The sequence below is a fragment of the Sorex fumeus genome, unplaced genomic scaffold, assembly GCF_029834395.1.
Source record: "Sorex fumeus unplaced genomic scaffold, SorFum_2.1 ptg000129l, whole genome shotgun sequence".
NCBI lineage: Eukaryota > Metazoa > Chordata > Mammalia > Eulipotyphla > Soricidae > Sorex > Sorex fumeus.
This window is the reverse complement of record NW_026606186.1, coordinates 8,356,117-8,367,271: the sequence shown is the minus strand read 5'-3', so window position 1 is coordinate 8,367,271 and position 11,155 is coordinate 8,356,117.

Sequence of the window (11,155 nt, the reverse complement as noted above, 5' to 3'; positions counted from 1 at the left end):
GACTTACAAATTTTTGTGCTTGGGTTTCAATTATACAATGATCAAATACCCATCCGTCCACCAGTGCTCATTTCCCACCACCACGGATCCCAGTATCCCTCCCACCCCCCACCCCTCCTACCCACCCTGCCTCTGTGGCAGGGCATTCCCTTTTGTTCTCTCTCTCCTTTTGGATGTTTTGTTTTGCAAAAGAGGCAATGAGTGGCAATCATGTTTGGCCTATAGTCTACTTTCAGCATGCTTCTCCCATCCTGGGAGGATCCTCCCAACACCCTTTATTTGGTGCTCTCTTCTCTATCTGAACTCCCTTTCCCCCTAGCATATGTGGCTGGCCTCCAAGCCATGGAGCAAAATTCCTGCTACTAATCTTGGCCATTCTTGGGTGTTAGTCTCCTATTTTGTCACTCATATCTTATCAAAACACTCAAAATGACTCCCCTCCCCCCCAGGTTTGATTCATGGGCACTTGGATGCATTGTTTTCATGCTGGGAGGAAAGCATGCCTGGTAGGTGTGGACGGTTTGGTCCTGGCTTCTTCCTTCCAAATTTCTCTTTCCACTGCAGTTTCTCTAGATACAGAGACCTTTTCTGTGTTATGTCTGGAATTTTATTCCGAATCTACATTTCAGTTAAAGACTATGCCACCCCCACCATGACCTCTGCTTAGTGGAAACTAAGGAGGAGAAAAGAGCCATAATGGCCATAATGGTCAACAGGGGCAACAGGGGGAAGATGTTTTTCAGACTCTCCTTAAAAGTCCTTTCTCATTTCCCATCTCTAGTCAAACCTATCCTAATTACGCATTGCAAAAACCCAGCTACCCAGGATACACTGAACTGAGGGCTCATGTGTCCCGAGACTCAAACTGTCTATAAGGTTTTTTTTTTTTATTGAATCACCATGAGAACAGTTACAAAGCTTTCAGGTTTAAGTCTTGGTCATACAATGATCAAACACCCACCCCTTCACCAGTGCACATGTTCCACCACCAAGAACCCCAGTATACCCACCATACCACCCCTCCCCCTGCCAGTGTGGCAGATGATTTCCACTTTACTCTCTCTCTACTTTGATTACATTCAATTTTTTCGTCAAACTGTCTATAAGTTTTAGGAAGCAAAGCACAGCTCACAGGGATGGAGAATGTCAGGTGGCCCTTACTGGGTGTTGGGAATCTTTGCAGTCTCCTGAGATTCATGGTCACATCTCCTAAGTGTGGCTCAGTTTTCCAATCATCTGTGGGTGAGGATTGAGGGACAATGCTGGTTATTTTGCAAGACCAGGGTTTTAATAGAAGAGTTTCAATGAATGAATTAATTAAGTTGGTGGTTTTTATTTATTGACTTTTTTTGAGTCATCATGAGATAGAGTTACAAAGCTCTTTGTAGCTGGGTTTCAGTCGTACAGTGTTCCAACATTTATCCCTCCACCAGTGTACATTTCCCGCCACCAATATATCCATTTTCCCTCCTGCCTCCCTTTTCCCATCCTGTCTATATGGCAGGTACTTTCCTTTCTCTCTCTCTGTCTCTTTCTCAATAGAAGAGTATTTTTTGGGGGGGCGGGGGTATGAGGAGAGTGTGTGGGGGAGATTTAAATTTTTTTAAAAAAATTGAATCAAAGCAAGATACACAGTACATGGGTCATGATTGGGTTTCGGTTATATAATGTTCCAACACCCATCCCTACACCAGTGTACATTTCCCACCACCAATGTCCCCAGTTTCCCTTCTGCCATCCCCTCTCCCCCACTTGCTTCTGTGGCAGGCACTTTTCTTCTCTGTCTGTCTGTTTGTCTGTCTCTTTCCTTTTGGGCCTTACGGTTTGCAAGACAGGTACTGGAAGGTTATCATATATATCCCTTTATCTACCTTCAACACTCAGTTCTTGTCCAGAGTGATTGTTTCTAACTATTATTCCCATACTGGTTTCTTCTCTATCCTAACTGCCCTTTGTCCCTGTGTGGTAGATTAATATGGAGGAGCAGCAGTTTTAAGGGCATGAAAAGATATGGTTTGAGGGTGTGTGTGTGTGTGTGTGTGTGTGTGTGTGTGTGTGTGTGTGTGTGCGTGTGTTTCTTCTAGCCCAGAAATAAGTGGTAAAGATAGATGAGAGTTTTGTGTTGTTTTATTAGGTCGTATCACATTCTTTGGACCGAGTGATGTTGATAATGTTAGGGACATTGGAAAAATGTTTGACATGATATAAAGACTGGAAAAGTTCTTTATAATTGTTTTCCCTCTCAGCTGAAAAACTAAGGAACCATTAATTCCTTCTTGTTTCCAGCCTCTGTTAGCTGCCTGCTGTTTCCTGCCCTCCAGGCAGAATCAATCTCTGGCTTTGGGTCAGGAAAGGACAGTGCAAGACTGGCCCATAGGATGCTGGGCTGCACACTCCCAAAAGTCTGTGTACAGGAAGTAAAGCACTTACTTGCCCTTCATGCAGCTGCGTCAGCTGTGATCCTGGTTTGAATCCTCAGGACTTGGTTTTGATTTGCCTAGTAATCTTGGTCTCCTGAGCACTGCCAAAATTCACCTCTGAGCAATACTGAGTATGGTCACAATCTCCCACTTCCCTCACAGAGAATTTCCATACATGTTGAGCATGTTCAAGAGAGAGACTACACCTCTTAATCAATACTCTGTATTCCTGAAAGTTCTTTTCTGAGATACCCCAGATTCACATGGAGCAGAATGAGCTTGACTGGCTGCTTTTATTTATTTTTACGAATCCCTATCTTGATTGGTCTCTTGGCCTCTTCCACCATTCTTTCTCTTCTTTTTTTTTCCTACCTTATACTCTACTTAGCAGGTAGGGCATTTGCCTTTCACGCGGCTGACTGGAGTTCGATTCCTCTGCCCCTCTTGGAGAGCCCGGCAAGTTACCGAGAATATCCAGCCCGCAGGGCAGAGCCTGGCAAGATCCCCATGGCATATTCGATATGCCAAAAACAGTAACAACAAGTCTCACAATGGAGACGTTACTAGTGCCTGCTAGAACAAATCGATGAACAATGAGATGACAGTGCCATAGTGCATACTCTACTAAGAAGAATTGGATTTTTAGCAAACAAGACTAAGTAAGAAACATGTGAGGGTCAAGGCAGAAAGAAAAGTGTAGGTAGGAAGAAGGTGATGAGGAGAGGGTGCCAGTCACATGGAATCAGCAGGAAGCTCTGATACCCTTAATAGAAGATCACATTATCGCAGTCTTTAAGAGAAAACCAGTTGATGACTTAGGACGTGCACTACTGATTTTTGCTTTACAATCAGAGATATTCACTTCTTGTGTGCTTTTTTTTTCTGGGGAGATTGCTAGGCAAATCACCGCCAAGCTTTCTCAATAAGGTCCTGAGAGGAAACATCAAATTCTTCTAATTCTCCCCCTGTGGAAATCTATGATTGTCCTGCCAAGATCCAATTTAGTCTAAGTGATCCCAAGGTGCCAGAGTGTATGCAGGCATGCAAATTGCTGATGGTCTGGCCTTCTTTAATGTTAGTTTTTTAAAAAAATTATTTATTTATTTTTAATATTTGGGTCTCTCCCCTGGTTCTTAGGGACTTGGTGATAACCATTTCTGGACACATTTGTTCCTTAGTCGCAGCAAAACGGTGCACCTTCTGACAAGACATCTCTCTCTTTCTTTTAAGGTGAGGGGAGCTGAGATCAGCTCTGACAGGGGTTAGGGGCTCTTCTAAGTTCTGCTGAGGGTTGCTCCCACTGATTTTTAGGGAACTTTCTTGTGCTGGGGATCAGATCCAGGCTTTACCTTCTTTTGTATGAAGAAATGTGCTTCCTCCCTTCCATCCAACCCCACCAAAGAAACACATTGTTTTCATTCTAGCCTCACATTGATCTGTGACCTAAAATAGAACTTGAGTCATTGATCCAGAAGAATGTTGCTTAAGGAGCCCCCTGTGATGTCCTTTATCTCCATTGTGTTGTGATGGTTGCATCTGTGGTGGCGGGTTTTGGTTTGGTCCAGAGGGTTAGGCATCTGTGTGTGTATTCTCGGTGGAGTAATTGACTTTCCCAATCAGCCACTCTGGGTTATGATGAGAAGGTTGAAGGGTCTAATAAAATGCAATCAGCAACCTGTGGAGTGGGGCCACAACTGGAGGTGCTCAAGGTTGCAGCCTGGCTCAGGGGTCACTCCTGGGTCAAGGGGCCATATGGGGGACTTGGGATTGAAACTGGGCGGAATCCTTTCTTAGGAGAATCTGAAGTTTGCTCTATCTAATCCATGGTCAAGGCTACAAAATTTCTCTTTGTAGACCAAGGTCACTATCCTTTCTTTCTTTCTTTCTTTCTTTCTTTCTTTCTTTCTTTCTTTCTTTCTTTCTTTCTTTCTTCCTTCCTTCCTTCCTTCCTTCCTTCCTTCCTTCTTTCTTTCTTTCTTTCTTTCTTTCTTTCTTTCTTTCTTTCTTTCTATCTTCCTTCCTTCCTTCCTTTCATCTTTCCTTCCTTCCTTTCTCTTTCACCCTCCCTTCCTTCCTTCCTTCCTTCCTTCCTTCCTTCCTTCCTTCCTATTGTATCACCATGATATATACAGTTACAAAGCTGTTTATGATTGTGCTCCAGTCATACAATGTACCATCACCCATCCTTCCCCCAGTGTACATTTCCCATCACCAATGTCCCCAGCTACCATCCCACCTCCCACCTCCACTACTCTCCACCATAGAGGTAGGCACCTCTCTCTCTCTCTCTCTCTCTCTCTCTCTCTCTCTCTCTCTATCTCTCTTTCCCTCCCCTCTTTTTGGACAATACAGTTACTTAAAGATTATCATATTTGGCCCTTTACTTACTTTCATCACGCAGTTCTTGTCCAGAATGATCATTTCCAAAATATCATTGCTATAGTGGTCCCTTCTCTATTCCAACTGCCTTCTCTCCCAGCACTTGAGGCAGTCTTCCAAATATGGACTAATCCTCCTGGCCCTTGTTTCTACTGTTCTTGAATATTAGTCTCATACAATGATTTTTTTAAATATCCCATGAATGATTTCAGTCATTCTGTCTGTTCCTTTCCTTCAGACTAATTTTACTCAGCGTAATACTCTGCATGTCCATTCAGTTATAAGCAAATTTCACTACTTCATTTTCCTAACAGCTGCATAAGATTCCACTGGGTTACTATAGTTTTTACCGGAAACTTTCCTTTGGCAGCTCTGTTTTTAAATTCCAGACATAGTACATGCACATGGCATGCATTATGTGTTTTGAATGACAAAACATTCAAATAATTAGATGTTTAACTAGTGAAAGTGAGTCTGCCATTTGAGTTCCAAAAGAGTTTTTCATTTATGCATCATCCTGTTGTGTAAAACTAGGATCATGGGCTATTATAATATTCAATGATAGGAGGAAGAGCACAACCCATTTCTCCTCTGCAACAGTAGATAGTGAGTTTTAATGCTTCTCTTCACCAACACTTGTGCTTTTATTTTTAATTAATCTGGGAACTAAAGAGATAGAGTCTTTTTTTCTTTGTTTTCTGGATTTTACAAGCTCTTCTTTTTTTGTGCAGTGCCTGTTCCAGAGTCTTTGTTCATTGTCCCATTTGTTAATCTTTTTTTCTTATTAAGTTGAGATTAAAAATTAAAAGTCATTATAAATGTGCCCACAATTCTATTAGTTATATTTAATATAAATACTTTTTTCTACTCCCTGACTCTCATTTTAATTTCTTCAGTGCTATCTTTCAACGAAATTCTTATTTATATATTATATTTTCTTGAGGGTTATTCTATTTTTATTGCAGTTAAGAAAAAATATCTTTCTACTCCAAGGTCACTGTCACTGTCACTGTCACTGTTCATTAGTTAAGAAAAAATATCTTTCTACTCCAAGGTCACTGTCCTGTCACTGTCACTGTTCATCGATTTGCTCAAGTCGGCCCAGTAACGTTGTGAGACTTGTTACTGTGTTTGGCATATGGAATACGTCATGGGTAGCTTGTCAGGCTTTGCCATGCGGGCGAGATACTCTAGGTAGCTTGCCGGGCTCTCCGGGAGGAGCCGAGGAATCGAACTTGGGTCAGCCATGTTGGCTTTGTGCAAGGCAAACGCCCTACCCGCTGTGCTATCGCTCCAGCCCTACTCCAAGGTAAAAAAGAATATTCTTGAATACTATTTTCTAGAATTTGTTGTTTTGTCATTCACACTTATGTCTACATGTGTGAATTAATTATTTTTTTATGACCCGAGGTAGGGGTTTCCCCATACAGGTATATTGAAATAACTGAGAACTCTTTCTTGGAAGATATCTTATCACACTTGCTTTGTAGTGTCATGTAGTGTCACTTTTGTCATGTCTAAGTCTCTACATGATAAATTTCTGTTTCATGTCATGGTAAGAGTCTTGGAAACTGGGATTTCCCCTTCACTTGCAGTGCCATGATTTAGAATGCAGTTCAGGAATGGGGTTTGGGCATGTAATGTTCCAACCCTTACCCTTTACCAGGATGCTTGCTTCCCTCCACACTAGGTCAGGGTCTCCTCTTCCCTCTGCTCTGGTAACCTCAGTTTTTAAACCTGCTCTCATGTTTTGTTGCCTTTGGCCATTTGTTATTCCCTTTCCATGTATCTTTATATGACACGTATGAAAGAGGTCATTCTGTGTCTGTCCCTCTCAGTTTGACGTCACTCAAATTGATAACCTCTAGTTCCATGCACAGAGCAGCAAATTGCATGATTCCATCTTTTCTTATAGCCAAGTAGTACTTCACTGTGTATATTTACTAATGTTTCTTTATCTGGCTATCTATTCTTGGACGCTTAGACTGGGAAACTGGGATTTTAAGCAAAATTACATATAACAAAACCATTACTGTGTGAATGATGTCATTCACAACTTCAGCTGGAAATGTTTTTCTTTTTTTCTTTTTCATTGGGGCTATGTAATTGACATTTTGTTTCCCTTCTTCCTCTCGGCTTACTTGGGACTACATTCCCCTAATTTTTCATTGGTAATATAATACATTCTCCTAATTGGGAATACTTTTCTTCTTGCCATTAAAATGATATGAAGAACTAAATGATATTATTTGAGGATCTGATATATATGAGTATCTCATTTGGGTGTTTTAAATATTTTCTTGTCACACCCAGCAGTTCTCAGGGCTTACTTTTGACTCTATACTCAGGGTTAACTTTTAGCAGGGCTTGGGGGACCTTATGGGATGCTGGGGATCAATCCTGGGAGGGCTGTGTGAAAGGCAAATGCCCGACCTACTGTATTTTTGCTCTGGTGCCTGGGTGTTTTAATTTGATCCCTCACTTTTTTTGAGACAACACAGTCTGATTCAGTAATTGTCACCTTGTAGTAAGTCTTGATATCTTATGAAATACATTTTCTGCTTCAGTTTTTTTTTTTAAATTTAGTTTTGCTAATCTTGCTTGACTTTTTGTCTTTCCTTTTAAGCTGATGAATAAGTCTATCAGCTCCTGATAAAGTACCTGTTTGGGTTTTGATTAGGACTTCATAAATTTAAAGTTTAATTGGGGAGGATGGGATCATTAAAATATGTTCTATTCCAATATGTAAACATGTGTATATACTTCTAATAATTTTTATCTTATTAAATTTGCTAAACTATATTTTATAATTTGATATTAGAGGTTTTTTTACCATCATTTGATTTATATATTGATATTGATTTTTAATGCTAATTTTTCTTTTAATTTATTTTTAATTTTTTAAGTGGCAAGCACTGTGGTTTATTTACTGTTACTGGTAGTGTTTTATGGGTACAATATTTTAACACCACACCCTCCACCTGAATACTCATTTCTTTTCACCACCGTGGCCTCAGTTCCAATTTATTTATTTATATATTATTTATTTATTTATTTTAAAATTGAATCATAGTGAGATACACAGTTACAAAGTTGTTCATGATTGGGTTTCAGTCATACAATGTTCCAACATTTTTCCCTTCACCAGTTGTACATTTCCCACCACCAATGTCCCCAGTTCCCCCCTGCCCCAGTTCCAATTTAAATCAGACATTTAAAAGAATTTATTTTTGTAGCTGAAAGAAGATTATATTATTTTAGTACATTGAACTGTATCTAAGCTCTGATAACTAGCAGTTTATAACTATGTGCAGTTTTCTCTTTTGTTTTGGGACCACACTCGTTGGTACCTGGAGGTAAAGGTAAAGGTAAAGGCCCTCCCGTTGATCGTCGATTTGCTCGAGCGGGCCCAGTAACGTCTCCATTGGAGACTTTGTTGTTACTGTGTCTGGCATATCGAATACTCTCGGTAGCTTGCGGGCTCTCTGAGAACCTGGTACCTGGTACCTGGAGGCTACTCCAAATTCTGTGCTCAAGGGTCACTCCCTTCAGCTCTTGGAGGATCATGTGGTGATAAAGATTAAGCACAGGCTTCCTGCATGAAAATCATATGTCCAGCACTTTGGGCTGTCTCTCAAATATTTCAGTGCATTACTGCATTATTAGACATTTCAATTTAGAAGGTATTGTCTTTTTGTGGGGAAAGGGGCCACATCTGGCTGTGTTCAGAGCTTACTCCTGGCCCTATGGTGGTGGTTCTTGGGACCATAAGCAGTCCCAAGATTGAACTGGGGTCAGCTGCATGCAAGACAAATATGTTAACCTATACAATTTCTCTAGCCTCATAGTGTTTTTGTATCATGTTGGAGAAAGCATCAAACATTTCTTATTTAAATGTTATATTTGCTGTAGGTTTTAAAGATGCATTTATCAAATAAAGGAACTTTTCCCCCTCCTTGTGCTTAGAGCTCTTATTTTTGTGTTAATTATAATGATATGAATTAAAATTGTGTTACTTAAAAAATATTAAATTTCACCAAATGCTACTAACCAGGGACTGGAGTGATAGCACAGCGGTAGGGTGTTTGCCTTCCGTGCAGCCAGCCCAGCTGAGCTGGGTTCGATTCCTCTGCCCCTCTCGAAGAGCCTGGCAAGCTACCGAGAGTATTCAATATGCCAAACACAGTGACAAGAAGTCTCACAATTGGAGACATTACTGGGCCAGCTCAAGCAAATCGATGAACAATGGGAGGACAGTGTTTGTTTGACAGTGGACAGGACCAAATGCTACTCCTGAGGAGATTGGGTGTGTTCAGGGTGGTGTGGCTGTAGGAGTGATAGCACAGAGGGTAGGGTGTTTGCCTTGCACACGGCCCACGAAGCCGACCCGAATTCGATTCCTCTGCCCCTCTCGGAGAGCACGGCAAGCTACCAAGAGTATCTTGCCTGCACGGTAAAGCCTGGCAAGCTACCCATGACGTATTCGATATGCCAAACACAGTAACAGTAAGTCTCACGATGGAATCGTTACTGGGCCCGCTCGAACAAATCGATGAACAACAGGAGGACAGTGCAGTGCTACAGTGCTATTCCTATCCTACAGTTAATAGATAATTTTATGATTTTGATCTTTATTCTACCAATGCAGCAAATTGTGTTGATTGAATATTTAAACAGTCATGCTTTACTAAATGAAACTTAGAAGCCATGATATACTTTAATTTTTATATATTGCTGTCCATCTTTCTTTTCCTCATGTGTTGTTTAGGATGTTCACGAGTGAGCTCTAATTTACATTTTTAGATTTGAGTATTGTAGTGCCTAACCTGCACAATCACCAGAGAGATCTGAGACAGGGACTGGCAATCAAATCTGTCAGCTACAATAGGCCTGGGTCAACCCCAAATGGACACAGATTCATAATAGGACAGGTCATGGGCAATATACATCATGCATTGTAATAGCACCATGGAAGTCTCGTTTATGTTTATCCTTTGTGTATCTTCCTATGTGCACAATCATTTAACAGATTCCCTCAGCTTGGCATCTGAAACCAGATCGCTGCTTCCTTTCATTTCTTATCTCTTGATGAACATGCAGCTCTTGATAGGATATATTTCTAGCTCTGTGTGTGTGTGTGTGTGTGTGTGTGTGTGTGTGTGTGTGTGTGCATGTGTGCTCTCACATGGTTCTTTTTTTTTTTGGGTCACACCTGGCAATGCACAGGGGTTACTTCTGGCTCTGCAGTAAGGTATCACCCCTGGCGGTGCTCAGTGGACCATATGGGATGCTGGGAATCGAACCGGGGTTGGCCACATGCAAGGCAAATGCCCTACTCGCTGTGCTATCGCTCCAGCCCCTCTCGCATGCTTCTTATCAATCACCAGTTACCTAATAGGTTGGCACAGAAATTTGGTTAACTATATAGCAGGATATTTTTTTTGTGGTGTTGGGGCCACATCTGGCAGTTCCTGGGGCTTACATTGACTCTGTGCTCTGGGTCCCTTTTATTTCATTTTTTAATTTATTCATTGAATCACTGTGAGAAAAGTTACAAAGGTTTAAGTCTTGGTCATACAATGATCAAACACCCATACCTTCACTGGTGCATATTTTTCACCACCAAGAACCCCAATATACCCCCCATCGCACCCCTCCTGATGCCCGTGAGGCAGATGATTTCTACTTAACTGTCTCTCTACTTTGATTACATTCATTATTTTGACAAAAGATGCACCATTATTATTTGGAATTTCCCCCCAACAATCAGAACTGCTGAAAAGGCATTGTGAAATAATTTGTTTTCTATTGCTGGTTATGAAGCATGTGAGGTCACGTGGCCACTATGGCAGCCACGCAATTTTGTATTTCTGATATTTTACTAATTAAGTCTGGAGCAATCTCTGCCGAAAGCCAGATAATCACAAGATTGGTTTGTGTGCCTCTGGGGTCATGGCTGTGCTGCAGAGCTGCTTGTGGGGAGCAACTTGTGACCTCGGTAGGGCGGGAAGGATGTGCCAGTTCCGCCCTCCATCCCATGAGGCTGCAGTTGCCCCGTCACCGCGGGCTCATACCTGGCTGTCCAATAAGCTCTGAGGCAGCAGCCACCGTGCTGCGGGGGTGGGGTGGGGGTGGGGGTAGGGGACAAGGGAAAGCGAAAGAGACAGACACCCTTTCCCTCCTGGGGTGGGCGGTGCACAGCCCCGCAGTTTAAAGCATAGTCCGTTCACATTTCTGCCACAAGCTGCTGGGTTCTGAATTAGGTCCCTGTGCATCTGAGGCCATGTCCTTGCCGGAGAGCCTCTAGTGGGGGGGCCACTCGTGGCCTCAGCAGGCTGGGAAGTGCTCTGGGTCAC